We start from the raw sequence: 10,661 nt of genomic DNA on the forward strand, positions 1-10,661 counted from the left end.
ATCAAAATTGGAGATGTTAATGTCAGCTCTTTGCTTTATGCGGACTTCTAAATAAATCCGCTACAAGTTTGCCAAAGTCCTGACTAAATTGAATAACTGTTGTAATAGATATAGTATGAAGGTCAGCATTAAAAAGACAAAGACAATGAAAATAGGTAGAATTGTTGAAAATGTCAATTGTGTTGTAAACGAGGAACCTGTGGAGCAAGTAAAACATTCCAGCTACTTAGGCACGATTTTTAGTGAAGATGGTAAATTAAATATGGAAATAGACAGCCGAATCAACAAAGCTGGTATGGTAGGAATCAATTAAATAAATCATATGGAATAAGAGAGAAATTAGTCAGAACACTAAATTAGCTGTATACAAGACAGTGTTCAAACCAGTTTTAACTTGTGGATCTGAGAGCTTGGTCAGAAGTAAAACACTTGACCAAAGACTAGGGACCGCAAATATGAGAGTCCTGAGAAAGATTATAGGCGTGAACAGATGGCATCAATGCAAATATCATATTAAAAACGAGGATATTAGGAAAGAACTTGACATTGTCAGCATCCAGGAATGCATTAGCAGAGCTAATCTCAGGTGGTACGGTCACTTAAATAGAATGGGCGAGGAAAGATTAGCAAAACAAGTGTTCTCTGCCAGGTTGGCAGGAAAACGACCCAGAGGAAGACCAAGATATAGGTGGATGGTTACGATACGAAGTGCCTTAGACGATAGAAATATAAGATCTGATAATGTTGGAGTCTTGACAAGTAACAGACTGATTTGGAGGAAAATTGTAGATAGTAAGTTAGTAATGATGTAAATTTTTCATGTAGTACTATCATATCCTGTACACCCCTTGAGGGTACATGGCAGGAATTTGATGATGATGTGTTGTCCTGTATTTAAAACTATGGCGGGGGGGTTTCCACATATTCCATATAATCCATATAACTATAGTGTTCTGAACAGCTTTGTCCCTTGTCAGATACTTTTTTCTGATCTACAAAAATTATATATAGATCATTGTTATACTCCCACAATTTCTCAACTATTATTTATAAAAGTGAAAATCTTGTCTTGACACCCTCTCTTTGATTCAAACCCAGTTTTTTCATCTCTCTAAGTTTCTTTTCCAAAATTTTTATTATTCTCTTATCAAGTATGCATACATAAATCCTACCCGGAACAATTATTATATAGACTAATTCCTCTGTAATTTTGCATACAGTTTTATCTCACTTTTTTTAGATGAGAACTATGACAGCTGTGCTTGAATCATCTGCTACTGAAATTTATGAACGGTCCTTCTGAAGTGTAGTTAGTCACTGCAAAACTTTTATACCTTCATATTTCATATTTGAGCATTTCTGGTTAATTATCATCTACTCCAGCTGCCTTTCCAAATTTCAGACTTTCCATAGCTTTTTATACTACTTCAGTTATTGAAATGTACTTCTGTCATTTCCCCTTAAATATTTTCTGCTGCTATTCTGTCATTTGTTTGATTTAAATAACTATCCTCAAATAATTACTTTAGATATTCAAATTAGTTTCTTTTCTTGTCACACTTATGATCTCTGATTTTTTTTTTATTGCACTCTTTCCTCCCATTCCAAGCTTTTTCTATATTTTCCAGAATATTTTGCTGCCTTTTTGGTATTTATTTTTTGTATTTTTACAAGTTTTCCCATGACTTATTTAGCTACATTTACACACAGTTTAGCTCTCTTACATTTTTCTCTGTATTTGCTTAGTGCATGTGCCAACTTATTTGTTAGGAAACTTGGGTATGTGTTGTTGTTCTTTTCCAGGACTATTTTATTTAACATCTTACATCCACTATATCATAGAGTTCTTATCTATCCTTGTAGATAACTTCACCATGCTTCCCTAGCTGACTCAGTAATTTTTTCAGTTTGTCACTGTGACTTCAAGGTTCGACTGTTTTCATTATTTTGTCTTGAATACAATTTGTGTAGTGGAGTCTGGAGTCTATCTCTAAAATTTATTCTCAGCTTAAATTATTTTAAAAAACTTTCTTACATATTTGTCTTCTGAATATGATAGTCATTTTTATCCTGCTAAAAACTAAGTGCTGATCAGATTCAAATCTCCTGTATGCTCTTTTATACTGAAATCAGTGTAACGATATCACTGTAAACGATAATGTAGTCAGCAAGACTTTTCTTTCATTATAAAGGCTTCTGTGGTATGAGGATATGATACATCATATTGCCAGTATTAAACCACATAGAACAACTTAATAATAAAAAATATTTAATCACACGCTCAACTAGTTTCATTAAATAGATGCGTTTCGCATCATCAGTAGTAAATAAAATAAAATAAATTAAGCTAAAAGCAAGTAAAGATTACAATATAAATATTTGAAAAAAAGAGATCATAACAATGGAATGCACGTGCTATGTAAACATTTGATGGTAGGTGGCACTGTACACACCACTGGCTTCTGCTTGGGCTGTAAGTTTTATGAGAAAGGCCCAAGCTTAGTGTAATAAAATGCCTTGTTTCTTGATACACTGTTGTGGATATTTTAACATTTCAGAGGACTCGAGTAGAAACTGCAATCCGATATTGGTTCATTTCAGTACATTGCCATAATACTTTGCATCTGATTCTATTCTATGTACTGTTATGTGACAGCTAGTCGTACGCACACTATTCAGAAATATCATCTTCCTTATATACCGATATTCCAAATAGTTTATGAAAAATCTGAATTTTCACAGCTAGCAAATAAAAAATGGAGAAAAAACTCATAATTAAATCTAAGTAAAAAAACAAGCTCAGTGAACATTTGCCTCATAACAAAGCTGTTAATATACCTTCATGCATCCTATCAGAGGCAGAACTCAGCAGTCTGTCGCATGGCTTTAATTTTGCATTATCACCAGTACCAGTTGGGATTTCTAAGATATGACTCAGGTCAAGAAAGGACTTCAGAGAATACCACAAAAGACACAGCAGACTTATCTGCATAAAATTGGCTTCCATGTTCCTTCAGCCAAAACTTCCAGACAAAAACACCTAAAAAATAGAACGCTAGTTCTAGAATAGGTAGGACAAAAAAAAAAAAAAAACGTCTTAAAAGCAAATAAGGGCAATGCAACAGTTATCATAAAATATAACAGAATGCAAGGGAAAAAAATGCAGATTCTACAAAATGATCAAGTATCTGTACACAACTTGCCTATGACCTGACAAGAAAATCTCATATCAAGACCAAGAGTAGATTAAAAACCTGACCCAAAGACACCAAAAATCATCTGATATCAAGCACTTCCCCAGTCCAAAGAATCTATGAAGTTCCAAAAATATGCAAGTATGAAACATACCATTAAGACCTGTTGTAGATGCCAGATATTCTCCAACTTCCTGGTTATTAGCGTATCTAGCAAACCTGCTAAGCCTTTACATCAACAAGAAAGACTATTATAAGAAACATGGCACATTATATGCATGAAAGTCTTGCAAAAAAGCTCCTGAATAGGCCCTAAGCAGCATTGATCACCTTTCCATGTAATTATTCCATAGTATAATTGTAAGCTATCTTCTGATAAATTAAACATGACAAGAAATTATATACTTGGTTTATAATGTAAGTTTAAGCAAATAAAAATTTGTGCAAGAAATAACATCACGACTGGGCTACTTGTATATATATATATAGAGGCTAACAACTTCAGATTATTTGCCTTAGTATCCCATAATGCAAAGCACACATCCTTACGAACATGTATAATGCTATGCATTATGGGAAGGGCCACTACCCAAATTGGTTTCGACCTTTATTGAGGTCTCGTCAGTGGGACACCCAGAAGTGCTACCAAGGGTAAAGTAATGCAGAAGTCATATTTCCAGTGTGACCCTTCCCATGATGCACAGCATTATACATGTCTGTGAGGATGTGTGATTTACATTATGGGATACTAAGGCAGTTAATGTGAAGTCATTAGTCTCTATATACAAGTAGCCCGGTTGTGATACTTCATGCACAAATTTTTATTGGATACGTTTGGATAAAGGATCAAACCAAGAATATAATTTCTTTGTATTTTTAATTTATAATGCAACCATATTATATGAAAGTGAAAAAATTTTCAAGCAGCTATCTTCTGAGTTTTTCATAATCACCAGCTTTATAGATCCACACACAAACATGTATATTTTATGTTTGATCCTACCCACAAAAGGTTATTATAAACGTATAGTACATTTTGTACCATGCGTGGGTTAAAGATTTTTTTCCCCATTTTTAACAATTTTATTCTATTCAAAAGACATATTTCTGTGATTACGCCGCATTTTTTATTATTCAGTTATACAACATACTGAAACAATAGTTCCCGACAAGTTTCGTAAATCATAGGATTTACATCTTCAGGGGTAAACAGTATGACTTAAAGTTTAAATAAGAGAAATTAATAAATACAAATCATAACCGTCTGGCTATTCATAAACTCAAATAACAGAATGCAGATATAAAACGTTATTGATGTTGAACAATACTGGACGATGTCACGTGTTCTTGTTCTCGTTCATACAGTCTGAGCTCAGATTGAGGTAGATTTTTGGATATGGCTATGCTGTGTAGATGATATTTTCATCATATGGAATAGTGCAAATTGTTGAGATAATCTTTAAAATTGATAAGTTTAAAGATTATCTCAACAATTTGCACAACACCATAAAATTCACTTTAGAACAAGAAGAAAATAGAAAACTTCCTTTTCTAGATATTCTATTAGAAGTTAATGAAGAAAATGAACTCTCCTTCTCAGTATATAGGAAGCCGACCAACACAGGAAGATTTCTAAATGCAGCCTCACACCACCATCCTTCACAAAAAATAAGCTAAATTAAAACTCTTCGAGACAGAGCATACAATCTATCCAGCACACAAGAAAGATGTAATGAAGAACTAAAATACTTAACACAAATCCTCCAACAGAATGGGTATGAAACAAAAACCATCAAGAGAATCCTTAAAATGCTCCAACTAACAGCACAATAAAACAGGATTACAAAAACACATTCTCGCTTCCTAATATCAAAAATGTTACAGATAAGCTAGCCAAATTAATGAACAAACACAACGTAAAAGTAATCTTCCTTCCTATGAAAAAAATCTCCAGATTCCTACATCCACCAAAACCACCTCATCATCCTCTTAAAAAACCAGGAGAACAAACTCCATTGCTCTTGCGGGATTTGCTATGCAGGACAGACAGGAAGATCTGGAGAAATATGCAGTAAGAGAACAAAAAAACGAGTCTTGCTTTCCATACTGGACACGATATACTCTGGCAAAAAATGACGATGTCATACATAGAAAACAACTGCTACATAAGAAAATTTAAAGAAGCTGCTAGTATGCTGAAAAACCCAACCCAATGCAATAAAAATCAAGGTTTAATTCTCCAAGTGTGGTCAGCTCTAATAAAAAATCTACCTCAATCTAAGCTCGGACTGTATGAACGAGAACAAGAATATGTGACATCGTCCAGTATTGTTCAACGTCTTATACCTGCATTTTGTTATTTGAGTTTATGAATAGCCAGCCAGATGGTTATGATTTGTATTTATTAATTTCTCTTGTTTAAACTTTAAATTATACTATTTACCACTGAAGATGTAAATCCTACAATTTACGAAACTTGTCGGGAACTATTATTTCAGTATGCATAACTGAATAATAAAAAATGTGGTGTAATCACCGAAATATGTCTTTTGAACCAATTAGCCACAGAAGTCTGCACCTGCACTTATAAACGTAAGTTTGTAATTGCAGGTGTAGCCAACTTTTCTACCTTATATGTCTACTTTGAATATACCTTTGCTATCATCAACAATACTTCCTGCCTCCCTTTCTGCTCTGTCTTTGTAATGAATATTATACCCTACCATTTCTGTTCCTATCAGGACATCCTCATTCAACCACATCTCACTTATTCCAACAATTTTTGTGTGAATGAACCTAATCAATGCAAACAATTTCATTCCACTTGTTTTTGGATACTGGCATTCATAAACAAAAATAATAGCTCATTTCTGAGCCTACAATAAATCTCAACGATACTACTTCTCAGATGCGCCTCTTCCATGCCCACCCCACCCAGCCAGTGTTATCACAACCTTCCCCAAATGGCCCACATCCTTAATCATTCCATTGTCTACATAGGGATTCATTTCTGTATCCAGAATCCATATTTTTCACACAATGTCCACCCTTTCCATTTTGCTCTGTCTCTTGCATTCCTTTTTCTGTCATTCTTCTCACTCGTCCATTCATAAGCTTTCCTTCAGTCTCTCCTCCTCTACTCTCCTGTTCTTCCGCATCACCTCTTACTTCCTTTGATCTGTTCACCGCAATCATTGCTCTCCCTTCCAGAAACAGCTTCTCCAGTTGATGACTCATACTAAGATAATTGCAGTCTGTCTCTATTTCTTGCTTTTACAGTTCTGTCCATTCCTTGTGCTCATCCCACATGTTCACAAACTACACTCCTTGCTCCTCAAACAGCTCTGCTACCATACTATTTACTAACTTTGATCACTGTTCTCAACAACCTTCTGATGTCTGGTCTCACATCTCCTTCCCTACCAAATCATTCGTTCGTTCTTCCACTACCAATTCCCTCATGAAGAAACATTTTTGCTTGCTTACTCCTAATATCCAGTGCCTCAGTAATGCTGTTCATTTTGTCTCCAACAAAACAAATCTTTGTGCACATTCTAGTAATAATCAAATTTCCTTACAGCACTACTTTCAAATCATTCATTACCTCTTTCATACAGTAATCTTTCCTCACTCTTCCATGCATAGCTACCATTTTCCTCATTTCACTTGAGGAAAATATTCTCATTTCCAGTGGTGGCTTGTGGCTTGAAATCATGGGAATGCTGCAACTTTCGAAATACACATGCACTCTGTAAGTACAGTGTATACGTGTTTGGATAAAATATCAAAATTATGGTAAAAATTTTAAAAAAAATTTAAACATGAAACAATATGCCTAGGCCTAATGAAACAATATGAATAGGCCTAAGTTCGATTCTCGTCGCGACGGGAGGAATCTTTATCTGGACGATTTCAATCGCAGGTGAGTTAGCCGATCTCATACGGATGTAGCAGGGTTTTTTCTCCCGAAAACTCGGGTTTTTCATCCCGCATACAGACAAATCGGCCCTTCAGAACACACGCAATTTACAGACAAAACATACTAGTTGTGGTGGAGGTGGGAAGTAGATGGCGTTGATGGAGATGATTCGTAGTAGAGGTTCGGTGTAATGGTTGAGACGGTTGTAGGTGTCCTCCCGCGACGAGTCTTGGACTCCTTGGAGGTGTCAGGAATAATAATAATAATAATAATAATAATAATAATAATAATAATAATAATAATAATAATAATATTGTTTATTATTGATAAAATTATAGTTTAGTATAATTCAAAATTACTTAAAAATAAAATCTATTATCATAACCCCAATAATGTTCTAAAATAAAAACTATAACATGTTATGTCTTTAATGTAATGTCCAAATATTTAAAGAGACAGAGTAAACACGATAAACACTACGAACACTCTACTACTGCGCAAACTGCATATAAACAACGTGGAACTGCATGACAGACAGTGCTGCATTACGCCAATAGCTCGCATGTCAGTATGACGTGCATACGCTTGCACGTCATTATCAATATGATACTGTGGTAACCACAGTTTTGCTAGCACACTTCTCCCTCCTAAGTGCTACAAGATGGATTTTTATTATTTTTTATACAAAATAAGAGAATTGTATAGGATTGTTGATGATGAAAGTAAATATTACAAGCAAATATAAATGTTAACTGTTAACTTCTATGGCAATATGGGGAACAATCCCATGGATTTTTATCACGTAAACGATAGGTTTTAATTATTTAAGGAAAGAAATTTTTGAGCGCCTGGCTCACCTAATTAGGGCTGTGTAGAATTATTTCAATCTGTGATCTTTGGGAGTCTGTCTTTTTCATCATAATCTCATGATTCACGAATGAGTTGGTTGGGATGGAGTGATGTCTGAGCAAAGTGACTGAGGCTGCTATCTGGAAGAGAAACGTAGGTATGTCTGGCAGGTTTCCGTCTTGGTGGAGGATAGTGTTCCTTACAAACCATGGAGCATCGAAGATCATCCGGAGGCATTTATTTTGGATTATTTGTAATCTTTTGATGTTGCAAGGGGAGGTGTGGCTCCACGCTGGTGAACCGTAAGTTAATGTGGGTCTGATCATTGATTTGTTTTCTGGACTGACTTTGCTTCTTCAGTTGAGTAGAGGGTAGAGTTGACCTATTGCTGAGTTAGCTTTATTGCAGGCATGAGAGATGGAGTTGAAGTTGAGTCAGTTATCCAGTTTTATTCCCAGGTATTTTACTTCTTTTTGCCATGGGATATCAGTATTGAACATTGTGACTGCTCCGTGGTACTTTGCTTTCTTCCTTGTAAAGAGTATGGCTGTGCTCTTATCTGCATTGACGGCTATTCTCCATTTTTGAAACCATTTTTCAAGATTTGTTGCTGAATTTTGTAGTCGTTGTGTAGCCTGAGTGATCTGGCTAGTATCGCCATGTCATCTACATAAAAAGCCATAATGGTTGATGGAGAGTTTGAGACGTCTGAGATGTAAATATTGAAGACTAGTGGCGATAAAGGGAGCCTTGCGGGACACCTGCTATGATGCTTCTTGCAGAGGATCTGAGGCCACACACTGTCACTTGAAATTTTCGGTCTTTCACATAAGAGTCTAAGATTTAGATGAGGTTTAGTGAGTATTTTGCCGTTATTAGTTTGTTTGTGGATGAGGCCTTTGTGCCACACGTTATCGAAGGGTTTTGCCACGTCCAGGAAGATTACCCCTATATGTTGTTTCCAATTGAATACAGTAGTTATGTATTTTATGTCTGTGAACCTGTTGAGTTGTGCAGTGACCTGTTCGAAAACCAAATTTTTCTTTTGGGATTAGGTCTAGATTGTTTGTTTCATTTTGTAGGCGTTTTAGTATTACTATTTTTGCTATTTTCCCCGGACCTGACAAGAGGCTGATAGGTCTGTAATTATGGGGAAACTGAGGTGCTTTCCCCGGCTTGTGGATGAGGATTATATCTGCCTGCTTCCAGCGAGTGGGGAAGTAGTTGAGTCTTAGCATTGCATTGATGATAGCCACTAGATGCATTATTGTTTTGTGAGGGCGTGCCTTTATAATTTTGTTTGAAATCTGATCAGGACCTGGTGCTTTTCTGTTGTTGAGGTTCTTGATGATTTGGTATATTTCCTTTGGCATAGTATAGCTTGCGTTGTCACGGCTGGTGAGATGATGAAGTGCACAGCATACTTGCCTGTGGATTTTTTTGATGAAGTGCAAGTCCGCATGAGTGTAGTTTGGTTGAAATTGTAGCTCCAGGTCATCTGCAAAGGCTCCTGCTTTCTCATCGTCTCGGTAGACTATGCCTCTTTCTTCATGGATTGGGTGTATGTTGGGGCGGTCGCTGCGAACGGCTTTAGTCATTTTCCATAATGAGTTGTCTTTGGTGTTAAGGGATCTTAGTTTCCTTTCCCATAGCTGGTTCTTATGGTCTTTGATCACATATTGGACTAGGTTTGTCACCCTGTTTAACTCTTGTTTATCCTGGGGCGATAGAGTTGCATGGTAGCGACGTCGTATCCTGTTTTTTGTTTTGCGGATAAGCTTTAGAATCTCTTTTGGGAGCAGGTTAGCTTGAGTTGGAGCGGTAACGGTGGAGGCTGTTGCAAGGTCAGTTTGGATTGTGCTTTCCAGTTTATTGATCGCTGTGTCTACTACTTTGGGTGAGGAGATAGTTGGGACAGGTCTGTAATGGCGCAGAGAGTTGCGTTGAGCTTTTTAAAATGTGTGTAGGACTGGTTGGGGATAATTTCTGTTTTCCCACCTAGGCTTAGTAAAACTGGGATCATTAACAACCTGTAACTGGAATTGGTACGAAGTGTTCCTGAAGATGGCTATATCCAGCACATCAGGTTTGCCCAATGTTCCGTAATGTGTTGGTTCGGCAGGATCTGCTAGGGTGATGTGTCTTGTCATAGCAAACTTGTGTAGGCTCCTCCCATTGTTGTTGGTGTTTCTACTGTTCCACGCTGGATGTTTAGCGTTTAGGTCTACTGCCATTTTGTTGCTTCATTTTTGTCGAGGAGCTGGGAGAGATCCACAGCTAATAGTGGTTTGCTTGGAGGGTTGTAAACAGAATATAGTTTTAGTCTACCTGTATTGTTGGTGTGTATCTCAATTCCAGTTTCTTCCAGGATTGTGGTCGTTATTTTCTTGATCTCGTTGTATCTTATGTTTTTTTTTTTTTTTTTTTTTTTTTGATGAAGATAGCTGTGCCTCTCCCTCTGACGTTGAGCCTATCATTCCTGAGTAGTGTATAGCATCTTAGTTTGGGGTTATCACATGGCTAGATGTGAGCTCGTTGATTAAAAGGATGTCCACTCTATAACGCGCAGCAAATTGTTCCAATTCTAGGAGATTATTGTTTAGTCCATTAGCATTCCAGAATGCAACCTGTATGGAATTTATTATGATGGTCGAATTGTCCATTAATGATTAAGAATATGACTTGGGTATTTTTAAGAA

Source organism: Typopeltis vanoorti, chromosome 20 (assembly GCF_054136105.1).
Source record: "Typopeltis vanoorti isolate ZY-2024b chromosome 20, IOZ_Tvanoo_1.0, whole genome shotgun sequence".
In the NCBI taxonomy this organism is placed as follows: Eukaryota; Metazoa; Arthropoda; class Arachnida; order Uropygi; family Thelyphonidae; genus Typopeltis; species Typopeltis vanoorti.